The 12,525-nt window shown below is 38.8% G+C and overlaps 13 pseudogenes; all 13 read right to left on the reverse strand.

The window, feature by feature from the left end:
• Positions 1-718: 718 nt before the first annotated feature.
• Positions 719-838, reverse strand: LOC113088194 (uncharacterized; annotated as a pseudogene).
• A 1,073-nt stretch (positions 839-1,911) lies between these two features.
• On the reverse strand, positions 1,912-2,030 carry LOC113088184 (uncharacterized; annotated as a pseudogene).
• A 505-nt stretch (positions 2,031-2,535) lies between these two features.
• Positions 2,536-2,655, reverse strand: LOC113088200 (uncharacterized; annotated as a pseudogene).
• A 789-nt stretch (positions 2,656-3,444) lies between these two features.
• On the reverse strand, positions 3,445-3,563 carry LOC113088196 (uncharacterized; annotated as a pseudogene).
• Positions 3,564-4,349: 786 nt separating this feature from the next.
• LOC113088204 (uncharacterized) lies at positions 4,350-4,468 on the reverse strand (annotated as a pseudogene).
• A 927-nt stretch (positions 4,469-5,395) lies between these two features.
• On the reverse strand, positions 5,396-5,514 carry LOC113088195 (uncharacterized; annotated as a pseudogene).
• A 788-nt stretch (positions 5,515-6,302) lies between these two features.
• Positions 6,303-6,421, reverse strand: LOC113088197 (uncharacterized; annotated as a pseudogene).
• Positions 6,422-7,492: 1,071 nt separating this feature from the next.
• On the reverse strand, positions 7,493-7,611 carry LOC113088205 (uncharacterized; annotated as a pseudogene).
• Positions 7,612-8,961: 1,350 nt separating this feature from the next.
• Positions 8,962-9,080, reverse strand: LOC113088173 (uncharacterized; annotated as a pseudogene).
• Positions 9,081-9,864: 784 nt separating this feature from the next.
• Positions 9,865-9,983, reverse strand: LOC113088193 (uncharacterized; annotated as a pseudogene).
• Positions 9,984-10,620: 637 nt separating this feature from the next.
• LOC113088175 (uncharacterized) lies at positions 10,621-10,739 on the reverse strand (annotated as a pseudogene).
• A 501-nt stretch (positions 10,740-11,240) lies between these two features.
• Positions 11,241-11,359, reverse strand: LOC113088176 (uncharacterized; annotated as a pseudogene).
• Positions 11,360-12,145: 786 nt separating this feature from the next.
• On the reverse strand, positions 12,146-12,264 carry LOC113088177 (uncharacterized; annotated as a pseudogene).
• Positions 12,265-12,525: the final 261 nt, after the last annotated feature.

The following is a 12,525-nucleotide window of genomic DNA, read 5'->3' on the forward strand; positions in this document are numbered from 1 at the left end:
AAAAGCTTAAAGCACCTGGTATTCCTAGCTGGTCTCTCATCCAAGTACTAACCTGGCCCAAACCTGCTTATATTCAGAGATCGGGCATTGACTCTATTTTTTGCCAAATTTATTATATACTAAGTGAAAAAATTCCAAAAGCTTAAAGCACCTGGTATTCCTTGGCGGTCTATCATTCCAAGTACTAACCAGACCTTAAACTGCTAAGATTCAGAGATCGGGCATTGACTTCTTCTTTTTTTTTTTTTTTTTGCAAGATTATTATATAATTTGTGAAAAATATCCAAAAATTTAAAGCACCTGGTATTCCCAGGCAGTCTCCCATCCATGTACTAACCTGGCCCAAACCTGCTTATATTCAGAGATCGGGCATTGACTCTATTTTTTGCCAAATTTATTATATACTAAGTGAAAAAATTCCAAAAGCTTAAAGCACCTGGTATTCCTTGGCGGTCTCTCATCCAAGTACTAACCAGACCTAAACCTGCTAAGATTCAGAGATCGGGCCATTGACTCTTTTTTTTTTTTTTTTTTTTTGCAGATATTATATAATTCGTGAAAAATATCCAAAAATTTAAAGCACCTGATCATATCCCAGGCAGTCTCCCATGCCATGTACTAACCTGGCGCAAACCTGCTTATATTGCAGAGATCGGGCCATTGACTCTAATCTTTCTTGGCCAAAATTAATTATATACTAAGGTGAAAAATTTCAAAAAGCTTACAGTACCTGGCATTCCCAGGCGGTCTCCCATCCAGCCACTAACCAGGCCCAAAACCTGCTTAGCTTCCGAGATCAGACAGGATCGGGCATAGCCAGGCTGGTATGGCCATAAGCGAAGACTGCTGCAAAGAGAAGGCTATTTAAAGATCAGCCAATCTACTCGCCAGTACATTATAAAAGTAGGAAAGAAACCCCAAAAGCTTAAAGCACCTGGTATTCCTAGGCGGTCTCTCATCCAAGTACTAACCTGGCCCAAACCTGCTTATATTCAGAGATCGGGCATTGACTCTATTTTTTGCCAAATTTATTATATACTAAGTGAAAAAATTCCAAAAGCTTAAAGCACCTGGTATTCCTTGGCGGTCTATCATTCAAGTACTAACCAGACCTTAACCTGCTAAGATTCAGAGATCGGGCATTGACTTCTTCTTTTTTTTTTTTTTTTTGCAAGATTATTATATAATTCGTGAAAAATATCCAAAAATTTAAAGCACCTGGTATTCCCAGGCAGTCTCCCATCCATGTACTAACCTGGCCCAAACCTGCTTATATTCAGAGATCGGGCATTGACTCTATTTTTTGCCAAATTTATTATATACTAAGTGAAAAAATTCCAAAAAGCTTAAAGCACCTGGTATTCCTTGGCGGTCTCTCATCCAAGTACTAACTAGACCTAAACCTGCTAAAATTCAGAGATCGGGCATTGACTCTTTTTTTTTTTTTTTTTTTTGCAAGATTATTATATAATTTGTGAAAAATATCCAAAAATTTAAAGCACCTGGTATTCCCAGGCAGTCTCCCATCCATGTACTAAACCTGGCCCAAACCTGCTTATATTCAGAGATCAGGCATTGACTCTATTTTTTGCCAAATTTATTATATACTAAGTGAAAAAATTCCAAAAGCTTAAAGCACCTGGTATTCCTTGGCGGTCTCTCATCCAAGTACTAACCAGACCTAAACCTGCTAAGATTCAGAGATCGGGCATTGACTCTTTTTTTTTTTTTTTTTTTTTGCAAGAATATTATATAATTCGTGAAAAATATCCAAAATGTAAAGCACCTGATATTCCCAGGCAGTCTCCCATCCATGTACTAACCTGGCGCAAACCTGCTTATATTCAGAGATCGGGCATTGACTCTATTTTTTGGCAAAATTATTATATACTAAGTGAAAAATTTCAAAAAAGCTTAGAGTACCTGGCATTCCCAGGCGGTCTCCCATCCAGGCACTAACCAGGCCCAAACCTGCTTAGCTTCCGAGATCAGACAAGATCGGGCATAGCCAGGCTGGTATGGCCATAAGCGAAGACTGCTGCAAAGAGAAGGCTATTTAAAGATCAGCCAATCTACTCGCCAGTACATTATAAAAGTAGGAAAGAAACCGCAAAAGCTTAAAGCACCTGGTATTCCTAGGCGGTCTCTCATCCAAGTACTAACCTGGCCCAAACCTGCTTATATTCAGAGATCGGGCATTGACTCTATTTTTTGCCAAATTTATTATATACTAAGTGAAAAAATTCCAAAAGCTTAAAGCACCTGGTATTCCTTGGCGGTCTATCATTCAAGTACTAACCAGACCTTAACCTGCTAAGATTCAGAGATCGGGCATTGACTTCTTCTTTTTTTTTTTTTTTGCAAGAATATTATATAATTCGTGAAAAAATATCCAAAAATTTAAAGCACCTGGTATTCCCAGGCAGTCTCCCATCCATGTACTAACCTGGCGCAAACCTGCTTATATTCAGAGATCGGGCATTGACTCTATTTTTTGGCCAAAATTATTATATACTAAGTGAAAAATTTCAAAAAAGCTTACAGTACCTGGTATTCCCAGGCTGTCTCCCATCCAGGCACTAACCAGGCCCAAACCTGCTTAGCTTACCGAGATCAGACAAGATCGGGCATAGCCAGGCTGGTATGGCCATAAGCGAAGACTGCTGCAAAGAGAAGGCTATTTAAAGATCAGCCAATCTACTCGCCAGTACATTATAAAAGTAGGAAAGAAACCCCAAAAGCTTAAAGCACCTGGTATTCCTAGGCGGTCTCTCATCCAAGTACTAACCTGGCCCAAACCTGCTTATATTCAGAGATCGGGCATTGACTCTATTTTTTGCCAAATTTATTATATACTAAGTGAAAAAATTCCAAAAGCTTAAAGCACCTGGTATTCCTTGGCGGTCTATCATTCAAGTACTAACCAGACCTTAAACTGCTAAGATTCAGAGATCGGGCATTGACTTCTTCTTTTTTTTTTTTTTTGCAAGATTATTATATAATTTGTTAAAAATATCCAAAAATTTAAAAGCACCTGGTATTCCCAGGCAGTCTCCCATCCATGTACTAACCTGGCCCAAACCTGCTTATATTCAGAGATCGGGCACTGACTCTATTTTTTGCCAAATTTATTATATACTAAGTGAAAAAATTCCAAAAGCTTAAAGCACCTGGTATTCCTTGGCGGTCTCTCATCCAAGTACTAACCAGACCTAAACCTGCTAAGATTCAGAGATCGGGCATTGACTCTTTTTTTTTTTTTTTTTTTTTTGCAAGATTATTATATAATTCGTGAAAAATATCCAAAAATTTAAAGCACCTGATATTCCCAGGCAGTCTCCCATCCATGTACTAACCTGGCGCAAACCTGCTTATATTCAGAGATCGGGCATTGACTCTAATTTTTGGCAAAATTATTATATACTAAGTGAAAAATTTCAAAATAGCTTAGAGTACCTGGCATTCCCAGGCGGTCTCCCATCCAGGCACTAACCAGGCCCAAACCTGCTTAGCTTCCGAGATCAGACAAGATCGGGCATAGCCAGGCTGGTATGGCCATAAGCGAAGACTGCTGCAAAGAGAAGGCTATTTAAAGATCAGCCAATCTACTCGCCAGTACATTATAAAAGTAGGAAGAAACCCCAAAAGCTTAAAGCACCTGGTATTCCTAGGCGGTCTCTCATCCAAGTACTAACCTGGCCCAAACCTGCTTATATTCAGAGATCGGGCATTGACTCTATTTTTTGCCAAATTTATTATATACTAAGTGAAAAAATTCCAAAAGCTTAAAGCACCTGGTATTCCTTGGCGGTCTATCATTCAAGTACTAACCAGACCTTAAACCTGCTAAGATTCAGAGATCGGGCATTGACTCTATTTTTTTTTTTTTTTGCAAGATTATTATATAATTTGTGAAAAAATATCCAAAAATTTAAAGCACCTGGTATTCCCAGGCAGTCTCCCATCCATGTACTAACCTGGCCCAAACCTGCTTATATTCAGAGATCGGGCATTGACTCTATTTTTTGCCAAATTTATTATATACTAAGTGAAAAAATTCCAAAAGCTTAAAGCACCTGGTATTCCTTGGCGGTCTCTCATCCAAGTACTAACCAGACCTAAACCTGCTAAGATTCAGAGATCGGGCATTGACTCTTTTTTTTTTTTTTTTTTTTTGCAAGATTATTATATAATTCGTGAAAAATATCCAAAAATTTAAAGCACCTGATATTCCCAGGCAGTCTCCCATCCATGTACTAACCTGGCGCAAACCTGCTTATATTCAGAGATCGGGCATTGACTCTATTTTTTGGCAAAATTATTATATACTAAGTGAAAAATTTCAAAATAGCTTAGAGTACCTGGCATTCCCAGGCGGTCTCCCATCCAGGCACTAACCAGGCCCAAACCTGCTTAGCTTCCGAGATCAGACAAGATCGGGCATAGCCAGGCTGGTATGGCCATAAGCGAAGACTGCTGCAAAGAGAAGGCTATTTAAAGATCAGCCAATCTACTCGCCAGTACATTATAAAAGTAGGAAAGAAACCCCAAAAGCTTAAAGCACCTGGTATTCCTAGGCGGTCTCTCATCCAAGTACTAACCTGGCCCAAACCTGCTTATATTCAGAGATCGGGCATTGACTCTATATTTTGCCAAATTTATTATATACTAAGTGAAAAAATTCCAAAAGCTTAAAGCACCTGGTATTCTTTGGCGGTCTCTCATCCAAGTACTAACCAGACCTAACCTGCTAAGATTCAGAGATCGGGCATTGACTCTCTTTTTTTTTTTTTTTTTTTTTGCAAGATTATTATATAATTCGTGAAAAATATCCAAAAATTAAAGCACCTGATATTCCCAGGCAGTCTCCCATCCATGTACTAACCTGGCGCAAACCTGCTTATATTCAGAGATCGGGCATTGACTCTATTTTTTGGCAAAATTATTATATACTAAGTGAAAAATTTCAAAATAGCTTAGAGTACCTGGCATTCCCAGGCGGTCTCTCATCCAAGTACTTACCTGGCCCAAACCTGCTTATATTCAGAGATCGGGCATTGACTCTATTTTTTGCCAAATTTATTATATACTAAGTGAAAAAATTCCAAAAGCTTAAAGCACCTGGTATTCCTTGGCGGTCTATCATCCAAGTACTAACCAGACCTAACCTGCTAAGATTCAGAGATCGGGCATTGACTTCTTCTTTTTTTTTTTTTTTTTTGCAAGATTATTATATAATTCGTGAAAAATATCCAAAAATTTAAAGCACCTGATATTCCCAGGCAGTCTCCCATCCATGTACTAACCTGGCGCAAACCTGCTTATATTCAGAGATCGGGCATTGACTCTATTTTTTGGCAAAATTATTATATACTAAGTGAAAAATTTCAAAAATAGCTTAGAGTACCTGGCATTCTCAGGCGGTCTCCCATCCAGGCACTAACCAGGCCCAAACCTGCTTAGCTTCCGAGATCAGACAAGATCGGGCATAGCCAGGCTGGTATGGCCATAAGCGAAGACTGCTGCAAAGAGAAGGCTATTTAAAGATCAGCCAATCTACTCGCCAGTACATTATAAAAGTAGGAAAGAAACCCCAAAAGCTTAAAGCACCTGGTATTCCTAGGCGGTCTCTCATCCAAGTACTAACCTGGCCCAAACCTGCTTATATTCAGAGATCGGGCATTGACTCTATTTTTTGCCAAATTTATTATATACTAAGTGAAAAAATTCCAAAAGCTTAAAGCACCTGGTATTCCTTGGCGGTCTATCATTCAAGTACTAACCAGACCTTAAACCTGCTAAGATTCAGAGATCGGGCATTGACTTCTTTTTTTTTTTTTTTTTTGCAAGATTATTATATAATTTGTGAAAAATATCCAAAAATTTAAAGCACCTGGTATTCCCAGGCAGTCTCCCATCCATGTACTAACCTGGCCCAAACCTGCTTATATTCAGAGATCGGGCATTGACTCTATTTTTTGCCAAATTTATTATATACTAAGTGAAAAAATTCCAAAAGCTTAAAGCACCTGGTATTCCTTGGCGGTCTCTCATCCAAGTACTAACCAGACCTAAACCTGCTAAGATTCAGAGATCGGGCATTGACTCTTTTTTTTTTTTTTTTTTTTTGCAAGATTATTATATAATTCGTGAAAAATATCCAAAAATTTAAAGCACCTGATATTCCCAGGCAGTCTCCCATCCATGTACTAACCTGGCGCAAACCTGCTTATATTCAGAGATCGGGCATTGACTCTATTTTTTGGCAAAATTATTATATACTAAGTGAAAAATTTCAAAATAGCTTAGAGTACCTGGCATTCCCAGGCGGTCTCCCATCCAGGCACTAACCAGGCCCAAACCTGCTTAGCTTCCAAGATCAGACAAGATCGGGCATAGCCAGGCTGGTATGGCCATAAGCGAAGACTGCTGCAAAGAGAAGGCTATTTAAAGATCAGCCAATCTACTCGCCAGTACATTATAAAAGTAGGAAAGAAACCCCAAAAGCTTAAAGCACCTGGTATTCCTAGGCGGTCTCTCATCCAAGTACTAACCTGGCCCAAACCTGCTAAGATTCAGAGATCGGGCATTGACTCTTTTTTTTTTTTTTTGCAAGATTATTATATAATTCGTGAAAAATATCCAAAAATTTAAAGCACCTGGTATTCCCAGGCAGTCTCCCATCCATGTACTAACCTGGCCCAAACCTGCTTATATTCAGAGATCGGGCATTGACTCTATATTTTGCCAAATTTATTATATACTAAGTGAAAAAATTCCAAAAGCTTAAAGCACCTGGTATTCTTTGGCGGTCTCTCATCCAAGTACTAACCAGACCTAAACCTGCTAAGATTCAGAGATCGGGCATTGACTCTCTTTTTTTTTTTTTTTTTTTTTGCAAGATTATTATATAATTCGTGAAAAAATATCCAAAAATTTAAAAGCACCTGATATTCCCAGGCAGTCTCCCATCCATGTACTAACCTGGCGCAAACCTGCTTATATTCAGAGATCGGGCATTGACTCTATTTTTTGGCAAAATTATTATATACTAAGTGAAAAATTTCAAAATAGCTTAGAGTACCTGGCATTCCCAGGCGGTCTCCCATCCAAGTACTTAACCTGGCCCAAACCTGCTTATATTCAGAGATCGGGCATTGACTCTATTTTTTGCCAAATTTATTATATACTAAGTGAAAAATTCCAAAAGCTTAAAGCACCTGGTATTCCTTGGCGGTCTCTCATCCAAGTACTAACCAGACCTAAACCTGCTAAGATTCAGAGATCGGGCATTGACTCTTTTTTTTTTTTTTTTTTTTGCAAGATTATTATATAATTCGTGAAAAATATCCAAAAATTTAAAGCACCTGATATTCCCAGGCAGTCTCCCATCCATGTACTAACCTGGCGCAAACCTGCTTATATTCAGAGATCGGGCATTGACTCTATTTTTTGGCAAAATTATTATATACTAAGTGAAAAATTTCAAAATAGCTTAGAGTACCTGGCATTCCCAGGCGGTCTCCCATCCAGGCACTAACCAGGCCCAAACCTGCTTAGCTTCCGAGATCAGACAAGATCGGGCATAGCCAGGCTGGTATGGCCATAAGCGAAGACTGCTGCAAAGAGAAGGCTATTTAAAGATCAGCCAATCTACTCGCCAGTACATTATAAAAGTAGGAAAGAAACCCCAAAAGCTTAAAGCACCTGGTATTCCTAGGCGGTCTCTCATCCAAGTACTAACCTGGCCCAAACCTGCTTATATTCAGAGATCGGGCATTGACTCTATTTTTTGCCAAATTTATTATATACTAAGTGAAAAAATTCCAAAAGCTTAAAGCACCTGGTATTCCTTGGCGGTCTATCATTCAAGTACTAACCAGACCTTAACCTGCTAAGATTCAGAGATCGGGCATTGACTTCTTCTTTTTTTTTTTTTTTTGCAAGATTATTATATAATTCGTGAAAAATATCCAAAAATTTAAAGCACCTGGTATTCCCAGGCAGTCTCCCATCCATGTACTAACCTGGCCCAAACCTGCTTATATTCAGAGATCGGGCATTGACTCTATTTTTTGCCAAATTTATTATAAACTAAGTGAAAAAATTCCAAAAGCTTTAAGCACCTGGTATTCCTAGGCGGTCTTTCAACCAAGTACTAACCAGACCTAAACCTGCTAAGATTCAGAGATCGGGCATTGACTCTATTTTTTTTTTTTTTTGCAAGATTATTATATAATTTGTGAAAAATATCCAAAAATTTAAAGCACCTGGTATTCCCAGGCAGTCTCCCATCCATGTACTAACCTGGCCCAAACCTGCTTATATTCAGAGATCGGGCACTGACTCTATTTTTTGCCAAATTTATTATATACTAAGTGAAAAAATTCCAAAAGCTTAAAGCACCTGGTATTCCTTGGCGGTCTCTCATCCAAGTACTAACCAGACCTAAACCTGCTAAGATTCAGGAGATCGGGCATTGACTCTTTTTTTTTTTTTTTTTTTGCAAGATTATTATATAATTCGTGAAAAATATCCAAAATTTAAAGCACCTGGTATTCCCAGGCAGTCTCCCATCCATGTACTAACCTGGCCCAAACCTGCTTATATTCAGAGATCGGGCATTGACTCTATTTTGTGCCAAATTTATTATATACTAAGTGAAAAAATTCCAAAAGCTTAAAGCACCTGGTATTCCTTGGCGGTCTCTCATCCAAGTACTAACCAGACCTAAACCTGCTAAGATTCAGAGATCGGGCATTGACTCTTTTTTTTTTTTTTTTTTTTTGCAAGATTATTATATAATTCGTGAAAAATATCCAAAAATTTAAAGCACCTGATATTCCCAGGCAGTCTCCCATCCATGTACTAACCTGGCGCAAACCTGCTTATATTCAGAGATCGGGCATTGACTCTATTTTTTGGCAAAATTATTATATACTAAGTGAAAAATTTCAAAATAGCTTAGAGTACCTGGCATTCCCAGGCGGTCTCCCATCCAGGCACTAACCAGGCCCAAACCTGCTTAGCTTCCGAGATCAGACAAGATCGGGCATAGCCAGGCTGGTATGGCCATAAGCGAAGACTGCTGCAAAGAGATGGCTATTTAAAGATCAGCCAATCTACTCGCCAGTACATTATAAAAGTAGGAAAGAAACCCCAAAAGCTTAAAGCACCTGGTATTCCTAGGCGGTCTCTCATCCAAGTACTAACCTGGCCCAAACCTGCTTATATTCAGAGATCGGGCATTGACTCTATTTTTTGCCAAATTTATTATATACTAAGTGAAAAAATTCCAAAAGCTTAAAGCACCTGGTATTCCTTGGCGGTCTATCATTCAAGTACTAACCAGACCTTAACCTGCTAAGATTCAGAGATCGGGCATTGACTTCTTTTTTTTTTTTTTTTTGCAAGATTATTATATAATTCGTGAAAAATATCCAAAAATTTAAAGCACCTGGTATTCCCAGGCAGTCTCCCATCCATGTACTAACCTGGCCCAAACCTGCTTATATTCAGAGATCGGGCATTGACTCTATTTTTTGCCAAATTTATTATATACTAAGTGAAAAAATTCCAAAAGCTTAAAGCACCTGGTATTCCTTGGCGGTCTCTCATCCAAGTACTAACCAGACCTAAACCTGCTAAGATTCAGAGATCGGGCATTGACTCTTTTTTTTTTTTTTTTTTTGCAAGATTATTATATAATTCGTGAAAAATATCCAAAAATTTAAAGCACCTGATATTCCCAGGCAGTCTCCCATCCATGTACTAACCTGGCGCAAACCTGCTTATATTCAGAGATCGGGCATTGACTCTATTTTTTGGCAAAATTATTATATACTAAGTGAAAAATTTCAAAATAGATTAGAGTACCTGGCATTCCCAGGCGGTCTCCCATCCAGGCACTAACCAGGCCCAAACCTGCTTAGCTTCCGAGATCAGACAAGATCGGGCATAGCCAGGCTGGTATGGCCATAAGCGAAGACTGCTGCAAAGAGAAGGCTATTTAAAGATCAGCCAATCTACTCGCCAGTACATTATAAAAGTAGGAAAGAAACCCCAAAAGCTTAAAGCACCTGGTATTCCTAGGCGGTCTCTCATCCAAGTACTAACCTGGCCCAAACCTGCTTATATTCAGAGATCGGGCATTGACTCTATTTTTTGCCAAATTTATTATATACTAAGTGAAAAAATTCCAAAAGCTTAAAGCACCTGGTATTCCTTGGCGGTCTATCATTCAAGTACTAACCAGACCTTAACCTGCTAAGATTCAGAGATCGGGCATTGACTTCTTTTTTTTTTTTGCAAGATTATTATATAATTCGTGAAAAATATCCAAAATTTTAAGCACCTGGTATTCCCAGGCAGTCTCCCATCCATGTACTAACCTGGCCCAAACCTGCTAAAATTCAGAGATCGGGCATTGACTCTTTTTTTTTTTTTTTGCAAGATTATTATATAATTCGTGAAAAATATCAAAATTTAAAGCACCTGGTATTCCCAGGCAGTCTCCCATCCATGTACTAACCTGGCGCAAAACCTGCTTATATTCAGAGATCGGGCATTGACTCTATTTTTTGGCAAAATTATTATATACTAAGTGAAAAATTTCAAAATAGCTTAGAGTACCTGGCATTCCCAGGCGGTCTCCCATCCAGGCACTAACCAGGCCCAAACCTGCTTAGCTTCCGAGATCAGACAAGATCGGGCATAGCCAGGCTGGTATGGCCATAAGCGAAGACTGCTGCAAAGAGAAGGCTATTTAAAGATCAGCCAATCTACTCGCCAGTACATTATAAAAGTAGGAAAGAAACCCCAAAAGCTTAAAGCACCTGGTATTCCTAGGCGGTCTCTCATCCAAGTACTAACCTGGCCCAAACCTGCTTATATTCAGAGATCGGGCATTGACTCTATTTTTTGCCAAATTTATTATATACTAAGTGAAAAAATTCCAAAAGCTTAAAGCACCTGGTATTCCTTGGCGGTCTATCATTCAAGTACTAACCAGACCTTAACCTGCTAAGATTCAGAGATCGGGCATTGACTTCTTTTTTTTTTTTTTTTGCAAGATTATTATATAATTCGTGAAAAATATCCAAAAATTTAAAGCACCTGATATTCCCAGGAAGTCTCCCATCCATGTACTAACCTGGCGCAAACCTGCTTATATTCAGAGATCGGGCATTGACTCTAATTTTTGCAAAAATTATTATATACTAAGTGAAAAATTTCAAAATAGCTTAGAGTACCTGGCATTCCCAGGCGGTCTCCCATCCAGGCACTAACCAGGCCCAAACCTGCTTAGCTTCCGAGATCAGACAAGATCGGGCATAGCCAGGCTGGTATGGCCATAAGCGAAGACTGCTGCAAAGAGAAGGCTATTTAAAGATCAGCCAATCTACTCGCCAGTACATTATAAAAGTAGGAAAGAAACCCCAAAAGCTTAAAGCACCTGGTATTCCTAGGCGGTCTCTCATCCAAGTACTAACCTGGCCCAAAACCTGCTTATATTCAGAGATCGGGCATTGACTCTATTTTTTGCCAAATTTATTATATACTAAGTGAAAAAATTCCAAAAGCTTAAAGCACCTGGTATTCCTTGGCGGTCTATCATCAAGTACTAACCAGACCTTAAACCTGCTAAGATTCAGAGATCGGGCATTGACTCTATTTTTTTTTTTTTTTTGCAAGATTATTATATAATTTGTGAAAAATATCCAAAAATTTAAAGCACCTGGTATTCCCAGGCAGTCTCCCATCCATGTACTAACCTGGCCCAAACCTGCTTATATTCAGAGATCGGGCATTGACTCTATTTTTTGCCAAATTTATTATATACTAAGTGAAAAAATTCCAAAAGCTTAAAGCACCTGGTATTCCTTGGCGGTCTCTCATCCAAGTACTAACCAGACCTAAACCTGCTAAGATTCAGAGATCGGGCATTGACTCTTTTTTTTTTTTTTTTTTTTGCAAGATTATTATATAATTCGTGAAAAATATCCAAAAATTTAAAGCACCTGATATTCCCAGGCAGTCTCCCATCCATGTACTAACCTGGCGCAAACCTGCTTATATTCAGAGATCGGGCATTGACTCTATTTTTTGGCAAAATTATTATATACTAAGTGAAAAATTTCAAAATAGCTTAGAGTACCTGGCATTCCCAGGCGGTCTCCCATCCAGGCACTAACCAGGCCCAAACCTGCTTAGCTTCCGAGATCAGACAAGATCGGGCATAGCCAGGCTGGTATGGCCATAAGCGAAGACTGCTGCAAAGAGAAGGCTATTTAAAGATCAGCCAATCTACTCGCCAGTACATTATAAAAGTAGGAAAGAAACCCCAAAAGCTTAAAGCACCTGGTATTCCTAGGCGGTCTCTCATCCAAGTACTAACCTGGCCCAAACCTGCTTATATTCAGAGATCGGGCATTGACTCTATTTTTGCCAAATTTATTATATACTAAGTGAAAAAATTCCAAAAGCTTAAAGCACCTGGTATTCCTTTGGCGGTCTATCATTCAA

The sequence above is a fragment of the Carassius auratus genome, unplaced genomic scaffold, assembly GCF_003368295.1.
Source record: "Carassius auratus strain Wakin unplaced genomic scaffold, ASM336829v1 scaf_tig00045810, whole genome shotgun sequence".
Classification (NCBI taxonomy): domain Eukaryota; kingdom Metazoa; phylum Chordata; class Actinopteri; order Cypriniformes; family Cyprinidae; genus Carassius; species Carassius auratus.